The sequence below is a fragment of the Echinops telfairi genome, unplaced genomic scaffold, assembly GCF_000313985.2.
Source record: "Echinops telfairi isolate 266 unplaced genomic scaffold, ASM31398v2 ScPeMD7_7417;HRSCAF=8455, whole genome shotgun sequence".
NCBI classification, from domain to species: domain Eukaryota; kingdom Metazoa; phylum Chordata; class Mammalia; order Afrosoricida; family Tenrecidae; genus Echinops; species Echinops telfairi.
Window position 1 is genome coordinate 6662155 of NW_022111317.1, and position 11048 is coordinate 6673202.

Sequence of the window (11048 nt, forward strand, 5' to 3'; positions counted from 1 at the left end):
AAATGATGAGGGCAACATATGTACAAATGTGCTTGACACCATGGATGGATGGATGGATTGTGATAAGAGTTGTACGATGTGATAACATGATTCTTTTTAAAAATGAAAAAGAAAATACATAATAAAATGGAGGGGAACAATGTTAGGTGTGGTGGGAGGGAAGAGCAGGGTCCAGGTGTGGCAAGGTGTCACCTGTTCTTCCCCCAACTCGAAGGGGAAGGCTCGGTGCTGAGCTTGGCAAGCCAGGCAGGATCGAGGGTGCCGGTGGTCACCTTTGGAGTGGAGGCCTTATCCTACACCTGTCCTTGCCCTCCAGGATCCCTGGTGGCGTAGTGGTTACAAGTTGGGCTGCTAACTGCAAGGTCAGCGGTTTGAAACCACCAGTCCGCTCCCACGGGGGCAAAAGACTGGACTTTGTAAACCCCAGGACAGTGATACAGTGATACAGTGGCGGAAACTCCCAGGGGCAGACCTCCCTGCCCTAAGCGTTGCTGTGCGTGGGCACCGACTCGATGCCAGGGAGCAGCATTGGAATCTGGGAGTTCCTTTGGGAAGGAAAGGGCTGGAAGCAGCATGACCGGTGAGCAGACATGCACAGCTGTGGGGGCGCAGGTGTGAGAGGGATCACTTCTTCTCCGGGGGTCACCCTGAACTCGTGACAGGGAGACAGCGGGATCTATAAGGGATCAGCTAGTCCCCACGATTGCCCCGGGCCCACTCTGGGCTGACCAGCTTCTGTTTGCATGCTTGTGAGGGCAGAGCTCACTGCCTCCCAGCCCACGCCTTCCTCTTCAAAATAAAATTGAGCACTTGCACCTCAAGTTCTTATTCTGCCGACCTGGAATGGGCATCCTGGAACTTCTTAGGATGGGAGTCAGGGCATGCCCCCAGACAAGCCGTAGGAACTCTGGACTCATCTCGGGGGTTCCACAGGCGCAAGGCGGCTGCTGCCCTGGGTGGTGACAGAGCACCGAGGTGGGCCGGGCACTCGGAGAACTTTCCTTTTCAGCCCGACACCCTACGGGGTACATATGCTGCACATGTCCTACAGAGGTGGAAACTGAGTCTCGGAGAGGGTGCTGGAGCCTAGGGCCTTGACCCAGTCTGTGGTCCCCACACTCACTCACCCAACAGAGACCCTTTTCTGGCCAGAGCCTCCGCTGGCGCCGGGCCTTAAGCACAGTCAGGAACATGGGGGGCCTGTTGGTGGAGCTGATGGCAGTCGGTCGAGGGTCGACATTAGCCCCCACCCCCGCCCCCCTTCGAGGTGAAAGGAGCCCTGAAGGTGCTTCAGGCAGTGGGGTTGGCTTTGGGCTTTGAGGGGAACCAGGGAGCCCCGGTGTCGATGTGGGATAAGCATTGGGCAGGCAAACGCAAGGGGAGTGGTTCGAATCCACTAGCTTCCCCATGAGAGAAGGATGAGGCTGCCTGCTCCCGTAAAGATTTGCCGTTTCAGAAGCCCTACATTGGGGTATGGCAGTGGGCGAGGCTTTTATTTGGAACGGTTTGGTTTTGAGGGGAGTTGGGGCCCACACTCTCGTGCCTCTGCCTCCCGCCCGCCCCATGGCCCTCCGCTCTCCCTGTCTCAGAGAGGCTGTGATTGCTAAGTGCCGCCCGCCACTCTGGGAAGTCCCGCCCCCACATCCCGCTTGGTGGATTGACCGGTCCACCGATTTATTGCTTGACTGACTGGTGGTTATTGACTCACTCCTTTGATTAGTGCTTATGGACACAGGGGGCTAGTGAGGCTGGAGACAGGGCTGGAGCCTGGGGTGAGAAGTGGGGTCTTCGGATGCGGGGTACAGGTTTCCCTTGAGTGCTCTGTGGGCCAGGTCACTGGGCAGCAGGGCCCCCAGCAGGCCCAGGGCAGGCCCCCACCCCACTCATGATTCTTTGCACCTCTTCTGATCAGGAGGGATTCCTGGTGGTAGAGCGGTTACCGTGCTAGGCTGCTAACTGTGAGGTCAGGTCAGTGGTTTGAGACCACCAGCCGCTCCCTGGGAGCTTCCTAAAGAGCTCTAGTCTTGGGAACCCCCCAGGGCCAGTTGTGCTCTGTCCTATGGGGTCCCTGGGAGTCACACTGACTCAATGGCAGTGCCTTTCTTCCGTCTTTCGTCCACTAAACGGTCAGCTCAGGAAGGCAGGCATTGGAGCTCCGTGGGAAGGAGCCACGGACTGACTGGCTAGCCGTCTGCCAGAAACATCCGTGTGCAATCCTGGTGACGGAGAGTGGGGCAGGCCACCCCCGAGCACCTCCTGTGTGCTGGGCCCAGGGGAGAAGGCCACACCAGGCGTGGTCTTCTCCGGAAGGTCACTATGCCCTGCCCTCTGGGGCTCCCTCAAGTCCTTGAAACCTCCCCCCACAAGCAAACCGCCCCCCCAAACCCAAGCTTGCTGCCGTCCATTCCATTCCGCCTCATCGTGACCGCCCAGGACAGGACAGAACTGCCCCTGTGTTTCCGAGGCTGCATCTCTTTCAGGGAGGAGAACACCTGTCTTTCTCCCGCGGGGAGGCAGGTGGTCTCGAACTGCTGACCTGGTTGGCGGGTAGCAGCTCAACGAGTGAGTCCTCGTTACCCTCCCAGGGCTCACCTCCCCGTCGGGCAGTCTCTCTTATGTGGCCCTAGCCCCCCCGCAGGCGTGAGGGGTGAGGACCGAGGCTCAGACTTGCAGGGAGAGGTGTAGGCGTCATCGTACCTGCGGGACCCCCGCCAGCGTGGCGGGTGCATGGAGGAGTAACTTTTCTGCCTTGAAATGTAATGAAAAGCTCATTAACCCGTTTCCAGACAGGAAATCAGACCTAAGACAGAAATAATGAGTCCTCGCACTTTGTTAAATTTAGCAGAAGCAGCTATTGTTCTCGTGGAGAACGTTTTCCACACCCCACTGGGTGGGTGAGAGGCACCGGGGGTGCCGGGGCGGGGCGAGGGGCGAGGGCCATGATGGGGTGCACCCAGGGCCAAGGGATCGGTCCCCTGTGGAGGAAGAAAGCCTGTGCCCGTTGCCCCAGCGCTTCCACCCTTATCTGTGTGTGCACATGGCTGGGGAGCGACCCGGGGCTTAATCCGCCGCCGCTCCTATTAATACGCCTCCCTGCAGAGAGCCCCCTGGACCGAGCCGAGCCAGCCGGCCTCCGTGCGCCCTGAGTGGCAGATCTTGGGCACCTCTGATGCCAAGGAGGCCACCCGGGGCCTGTGGGATGGGCTCGCGGGTCCCATCACCTTGCAACTCTGATGACACCCCGGGGAATGTATTCGTCTCCCCCACCCCAGGGGGACGGTCTGGGGAAGGCCGAGCCCACGGGGGTTGGGGGCAGCAGGTGGAGTCAGTAGCCGAGAGGACCGTAAAAGTTAAATCGTTCTATTTATTTCAAGAAAGGCCGAGGGACGTGGACTCGGACATTGTATATGAAAACAGACAGACAGAGACTAGGACCCAGTAGGGGAGTCACATTCATCTCCACGTGGGAATTTAAAGGCACCTACGAGAAGTGGGCAAAGGTCGGTCCGCAGTGCACTTTGGTTTGTGTTGTTGTGGTCGCGTGTGTCTTGGTTTTCTGGAAAACCCCCGGCCTGGTGGTGCGGTTGGGCGGGAGGCAGGCGGGCACCAGGCCTGGCCAGGGCCCAGGGCACCAGGCTGGGATACGGGCAGCAGGCAGCATGAGGACTACTCTGTCCTTCAGAGAAAACAGGAGAGGAGCGTTCTACCCAGGAGCCCACAGGTGCAAGTTGGAGTGCCTAGAAAGGGCCCCGGGGGCAGCAGGAGGGACTGGACCCCAGGCCCACCCCGACCCTCCACATCTACCAGCGGTAGCAGGGAGCCAGCCACGAGGGACCGCATTATAGGAGCACAGAGCCACCTCCCCGCTCCCCACCCACCCCCGAACATTTTCCAGCATCAAACGAGCTACAAATCACCACTTAACATCAGGACAGGGAATTGCTGTTGGTGGCTCTCAGAAGAACATCCGCTCCACCGCCCTGTGTGTCCCCGCACGTGTGCGCGCGCGCGCGCGCACACACATGGGGCTTCCTTCAGCCTCCTCCTGCCCTCCTGTCCTCTGCCTCCCTGCTCACACCCACATGGTGACATTCATACTTGGCTCCAGCTAGACCATCTCTGATGAGAACTCATGTTTACAACTCACAGACTCCCCTTCCTCCCCCCACCCCCACCCCGACCTTCAACGCCTCCGCTCTCCCCACTTTCTCTGGCTCTCTGATGACAAAGCTCAAATGCTAAGCCAGGCGGCTGCCTCTCCCTGGCTTTTGGCACCTCTCTGAGCTGGAAGGCAGTGGAGCCCAAGGACACCGCCCCCTGCCCCCCACCCCCGGTGGCGCAGTCTGGCGCCAGTCCTGCAGGCAGAGGGGGCTCCCCAGAACCATGGGCAGCAGGGTTGGGGTGGGCCCCGGACGGGCGGAGGACACTCAGGGGAGAGGCGCCGTGGCGACCTGGTGCCGGCGTGTCTTTGATTGTCTGATTGTCGCTGTGTCCGCCTGCTTCTTCCACTGGGAGTTCTCGTCCCGGTCACTTCCTCCCATTGGGAGTGGGGGCCTGTCTCAGTCCAGCGTCCAGAGAGGTGGTGGGGGTCGCTTGGGTCTTGGGCGGGGGGGAGGCTCCTGCAGCACCTGTCTCTGTGAACCTGGCTCCAGTTCTGACCACCTTTCTCTGCCCTTCTGGGGGTCATGACCCCAGACAACAGACATGGAGGGAAACCGAGTCACCCAGGGGCCTGACAGATCTCATGGTGCCGTGGAGACGAGGCCTCGATGTACCAGGCGTCCAGCAGCAGGGGTGGGCGGCTCGGGAGGAGAAGAGCAGAGCCAGTACAGGGCATTGGCGCTGCCCGGGTGGGCAGAAGGCAGAGACAGGAAGTGAGAGGAGCCGGGGGCCGAGAGGAGCTCCTCCGTCAGCTGCCGCAGAAGGTTCTTTGTGGCAGGTGTGCCAGCTGTGCTGTCTGGGGACCTGGCTTCCTACATCCTGCCTGCTGGGAAGGAGACGCAGGTGCGATGGCAGCACAGACCTTTCTGTAGGGACGTTCGGTCTCCAGGTGTGGGCAAGCACAGGGACCAGGGCACTGTGATGGGCCCATGTCACGGGGCCTGGCTTCCTTACGAAGTGTGATGTGTCAGCCCACCCACAGGGCACCCCCATGCCTTCAGTCATAACGGGCGAGGGGGCTGCACCAGGGTCCCCCAGGGGGCCCAGCGGCTGAAGCGCTCTCTACATAGTGTCGCCCGAGAAGGGGCAGAACAAGGCCGAGGGGTGGGGGGTGGGGTGCTCACAGTTGCCTTTATGGTAAAGGGGTCCCAGGGCCACCTGCTAGTCACATAGGATGGAGGGGGGGGGCACACCCCAGCCCTCGTGGAAATCCCCGGGACCAGAGAACAAGGATGCATCCCAAAAAAAAAACGAGGGGAGGGGGAGGGACAGAGAGCAGAGGGAATCTCTGTGTGTTGTTTTCTGTTTTTAAAAAGAAGCCAATGTGGGTATTTCAGGCAACTGCTTGGAACATTTCAAAAGAAATGGTAAATGCTCAAAGAGGCACACAGAGAACTGCCCCAGGCGTCCAGCAACCCAGCCAGATGGATGGAGCGGAGAGGGGCGGTGGAGTGCGGGGAGCCGGGAAAATGCTGGAGGGTGGAGGGAAGGGTCTCGCAGCCCTGGGGAGAGGCCCAGGTGGTGGGCCACCACCCCTCAGCTCTGGTCACCTACCCCCTCAGCTACCCTGTGGGTCACCGCTCACCGCTCTGTGTGGAGTGCCTATCTCTCCCTCCTCTCCCAGCACCTTTGCAACACTGATGGAGCTCAGCGACCCTAGCTCAGGGTTCGCTGGGGCACTGCCTATTTCCACCTGCACAGGAAGCACCTGTCCCCTCTTGTGCCCATAGAGGGCTCTGGGGGAGGACAGGGTGACCGTGGTCACTAGTGTCTTCTAATCAAAGAACCAGGGCATCTTGGCTTAGGCAGAATAGCAGCCACATCCCCATCACGTCCTTAAATGCTCCCTGGGACGGGAAGCTCACTGCCTGCTTCCTTTACGGGGCCTGACTCCCTGCTTCCCCGTTAGAGTGGGCCCCACTTGCTCTTCACTAGGTCCAGGGACTAGAGCAGGGACAGGGCCATCCTGCGACAGACAGGAAGCAGAAGAGCTTGTGGCTTGCAGGCCCTACACGGTGGCTGGACAGGCCACATCCCCTAGGGTCCTTCATGCTCAAAGGCAGATGCAATCAAGAGGGCGGGAGCCCAGTGGAGAGGGGCCCTCACACCTGTCCGTCAAGTCTCTCCGACTGGTGGACTCTCCTTGTGCATCAGAGTAGAACTGGCTCCACAGGGTGCCCAGGGCCTTGACCTTCAAGAACCAGGTTTCTGGGTAGTTTTTCTGCGGTCTTGGGTGGACTTGAACTGCCAGCCTTTCTGTTGGGAGTTGAGCTGTTTGCCCCACTTGGGGATTCTCAGTGTGGTAGCCTGGGTATTCCTGGGCCTGGGCCCACGCAGTGTCCACTCCCAGAGACCCTCACTCCTGCAGTGGAGCCAGGCGCCGGAAAATCCCTGCTTTGCGCAGGGCCACTCAGAGCAGGTTCAGGGAACGCAGGAAAAAAACCCACTTTTCCCTTCACCTCCAAGGAGTTTAATCTCTGCTAATCAATTTAGCAGACTCGCTTGGTTGTAAACGGTAATGATTTGCATTTTTTGAGCCTTTTTATCCCTTTTTAAGGGAAAAAAAAACCGGCCTCCTTTCCTTGCTCTGGAAGGCCTGTGCCGGGTGGCAGGGCTGTGAAGTGCTCGTTAGCGCTCGCCCTGGCTCTGGGCCACTGCCAGGTGTCTTGCCCAGTGTGCCACTGCTCTGACGATTGCGGGAGGAGACCCACAACTGCCCCTGGCCACGTGCTGGCCCCCGGTGCGGTCTGGCCCGAGGAGTCTGGGGCCACTTGCATCCCCGACAGCCCCCTCCTCCCGGCCAGCCGGCCTTTGCCTTCCCAGCTCACCACTGCCTGTCTGCCGCATCCAAGCTTCCGTGTTGTATTTTTCATAAGCGTGAGGCTACGGAGGGCCGCGTTCTGCTTCGAGCGGATTTCTGGAGCAGGCTGGCTTTGGGACTTCAGCTGCCGTGAGCTGCTGTGGGGGTGGTCCGCAAGCTCCCCTCAGCCTCAGTTCCCACTGGGCACCCTGGCAAGCAGCCTGGGGCCTCTCTCTTCCTCGGCCTTCAGGGATGGCTCTCTTGCTCGGGGCCACCTGCCTCGAGTCTACTAGAGTCTTCCAGAACCTTCTGGGGGTGGGCATCGGGAATGGTGAGTGGAGGAGCCCCTGCTTGGCTTCTGGGGCTCCCGGATCCAACCAGACCCCTCCTCAGAACTCCGCTTTGCAGAAAGGGAAGTGGAGGCCGGGGACTTACAAAGCACGCTCTCGGCACGGCCTCTCGGGACTCATCCTCCCCGGCCAGCTCTCCCTCCCGCTGCCTCGGTTTCTCCCAGCTAAGGTGAGTGGAGCCTTCCGTGAACCCCTCACTCGAGAGACACAAGGCCAGGGGTAGGGCAGTGTGCCCAGCCCCCTCCTTCTCCCCCCACCACTACCTGCCTAGCCAGTCAGCCCAGTAGAAAGGAGTGGGTGCCCCAGGTCCTGTGCCCAAAGTCAGCCTCCTTGCCCTGGGTGGGGGAGGGCCCGCCGCCGCCATGCCAACAAGGAGGCGGCCCAGGAAGCCAGAGCCAAACGGAGGGAAGATGGAGGCCGCGGGCAGGGGGGAGGAAAAGGAGGGAAGAAAAGAGGCTTTTGATGCACATCATGTCTGTGGAATTGAGTATGACTAATTAATAGATTTTATTCTTAGTAATCTCTTAAGCATTCCATACGTTGGGCCCCACGCCTGAGCTGAGCTTATAAGAGGCCTCATTCGCAAAATGCAAATGACATGCTGGGCCCCGCTGCCTCTTCGCCTGCCTCTTTCCTCTCTCTCTCTCTCTCCTTTTTTTTTCTTTTAGGGGAAATTTAAAGGAAAATTGCCATGTAATAGGAAAGAGACTCCAATCACTACGTCTAATTACCACAAAGGGTAAACCACTTAAACCAAAGAAGTGTCTGGGCTTCCCTCCCCTGGCCGTTAAACCTGCCTCCGAATAGACTCATTGACCCCGAGGCCAGCGAGGTGGCCGTGGAGTGGACGAGAGCGGGCAGTGTTAGAGAGGCCCTGGGCTGCCCGGGCTGCCCCTCTCGGGTCAAGGAGGTTGGCTTCTGGAGACACCGTCCTTCACCGGTCCTGTGTGGCCATCTCGGAAAAGCTGGACCAAGAGTGGATGGAGTTCTGAGTGGACCTGGCTTCGGGCCCCTCCCTGGGTGGTGGGGGGGTGGCTCGACTCAGCTGACAGTGGGGTTTGCCCTCAGAAAAGGCCCTTGCAAAGTGTTGGCATGGGGAGGGGCAGGAATGAGACGAAAGACAGTTGGGGGGCTGGGGAGGTGCCGGGCTTTGGGTGGGGTCAGTGGGGCCAGGGTCCTGGCTGAGTGGAGCGTCTGCCAAGTGGGAGGGCAGGCAGGACCTCAGCGGTGCTCCAGCCTTGCTGGGGCCTGAGGCCTGCCCTGCTGCTCTGTGCCCTGCTTGAGGTGGGTGGCTGGGCACAGCTGGCTCTGGCTCTCCACCACCAGGTCCTGAGATCTCCCAGGCCAGACAGGGCCTTCCCTGCAGCCCGCATGGCTGCCCCTTCACCCCTGCCTGCCTGACGTCTTGCCTGGATGGTACAAGCAGGGGCCTAGAGGGAAACCGAGGGACCAGGCATGCAGCACACACTCAGGACTTGGGGGTACTGTCTGGAAGCGGGATTCCCGAGGTGTGGGGAAGGGATCTTGGACTTCCACCCTCAGCTTGCACCCCAGGACCCCTGCGACTCTCCTCCCAGGCCTGGGGCCCCTGCTTCTCCCTGAGGGGGGCTGCGTCAGGGGCGGTGCTGTCCAGAGTAGGGTGGGCTTCTTACGGTGGTGAAATTAAGGCTTGGGGGGACATTCCTCCCCCCACCTCATGGTAGGAGAAGTGAGTCCCGTGCGGAAAAGGAAAGGCGGGTCTCACTGGGAATGAAAGTGGTGGAGGCTGGGGATCCTGCTTGGTGAGAGCCGCCCTGCCCCCTCTCCCACTCGGGCCCCGCAGCTGCTGTGTCCTGATTCTGCCAGCCCCCCGCCTCTCCACCCAAGGGCCCCGTGGGATCTTTTCAGGTCCGGGAAGCTGCCGGCCCTTGGGCACACGATGGCTGCCCTGGAGCGCTGAGCAGACGCCTCGTCTCACCTTTGCCCTTCTGTAGGGGCAGCGAGGCCTTTTGAACACTGTGCCGCCAGGAGCCGGGTCCCTCTTGTGCCCCTGCTTCTTCAGTGCAGTGTCTGGCTCTTCTGCGAGGCGGCGTGTCTCCGGCGCGGGGCAAGTGACATGTTGACAGATGGTGACCTGTGTTCCCCAAGAGCTGGGATGCAGGGGACATCAGACCCCGGGGCGCCCCGTCGCTCCGCTCTCCAGATCCGCTGTCATTAGTTCACCACCGTTTTAATCTCGCGGCTCGCCAAACTGCGCTGCCAGTTGATGAATGTCTGTTCCAGAGGGAGGAAATAGAAGCTCCCGTCTTCTGAAGGGCCCCTGCCACTGTCCCTTTGGGGGCCGGCGTGTTTAGGAAGACCTCGGTTCGCATTCTCTCTCCCCGAGGGCAGCCACCCAGCGGTGGGCACGGCTGGGTTTTCTGCATTCTGGGAGGGTGCTGCCTCCCGGGGCTTCACTGAGACTTTTCCTGTCTTTTTCTGGGCTTTGTTTGAGAAGCCATGGAAACCATTAGGCCTAATCAGCTGACATAAAAAAAAAAAAGCTTCCTTGCACCAATTATCCGTCCCAGGAGGCGGCACAGAGCACATAGTAAATGCTCAGGAAATCGCTTCTGCGGTAATTGCCTCTGAGGGTGGGAGACACAGAGAGAGGAGGGGACCTGGCCCATCCACCAGAGCACTTGTCTGTCCCAGACAAGAAGGGTGGGGTGGGCGGCTCTGGCCAACCTGAGATAGGATTGAAGGGAAAGTGACCCTCTTCCAGCTTGTCCTTAACCCACCTGCCGTGACAGATACGCCTCTGCCTCTAGGAGCAGCAATATCCCCAGGAGACTGAGGTCCCCCCCTCCGCCCCCCTCCCCAGCCCCCAACCCACACCCCACCCCCGACACACTCTGTCTACTTACTCAATTATTTCTAGGAGAAAGCAACGTTTGCGCGATTCTATTTGTCTCGGGAGATTGTAAGAACTGACCCAAGAAGTACCAGGAGGACTGGACAGGGCGCGGCTCCGTCTGCCCCTGTGTATCTAGAGCCACATCTCCGAGGGGCCGGGGCTCGTCTGAGAAGTGTGGCACCAGAGAGGGTTTCAGTATATATATAAAAAAAAAAACCCAACAACCATCAAAAAGCATGTTGTTTTTAACCGACGCTGCATTGTTCCGGGGACCGCAGGGTAAGACACAGTGTCCGCAGATCTGAAAGGGAGACGGGGTGGTAGGAGCCTCGGAAGCCAGAATCCGGGACAATATCTTCCCCGGGAAAGATCTTCTCGCTCCCGCCACTCCTTTGTCAGGAGGCTGAAACCCTTCGGCGAGGAGCGCGCGCTGCGTGGGGCCTCGCACGTGGGCTGCCTTTCTCTGCTGCTGCTTTTGTGACGGCCCCAACCGAATGCAGACGTCTGCACAGGTAGTATCTTTCTAGTTCAAGAAGGAGAAGTAGGTGGGGGATGGGACACCCCCCCCCCAAATATATATATATGCAGCCCAGCCCAACCCTTCCGGCCATCTTATTTTGAGTCCTTCCCTCCCCGACACCAGCCTCATTCCGTATAAATGATGTCTTCAACGACGTTGAACCCCTCCCCCCTCCTGCCTTCTATTCTCTCTTTTTTTAAGAGGGGGGGAAAAAAGGTTCCCCCAACAGTTGTTTTCGACAGAATCGGTGACTTTTCTGTTGGGAGAGTCACGGGGGAGTGGGGTGGGGAGGCATAATCTCTCTGCTTGGCTCTCTCGGATGGCAGCCGCCTGAGCTCAGCT

General features: G+C 59.6%; 1 protein-coding gene across 1 annotated transcript in view; it reads left to right on the top strand.

Moving 5' to 3' along the window:
- The window catches only part of MACROD1 (mono-ADP ribosylhydrolase 1), a gene marked incomplete at its 5' end in the record, with an annotated part of 163070 nt that overhangs the window by 37160 nt on the left and 114862 nt on the right, over window positions 1-11048 (top strand). The window lies entirely within an intron of this gene.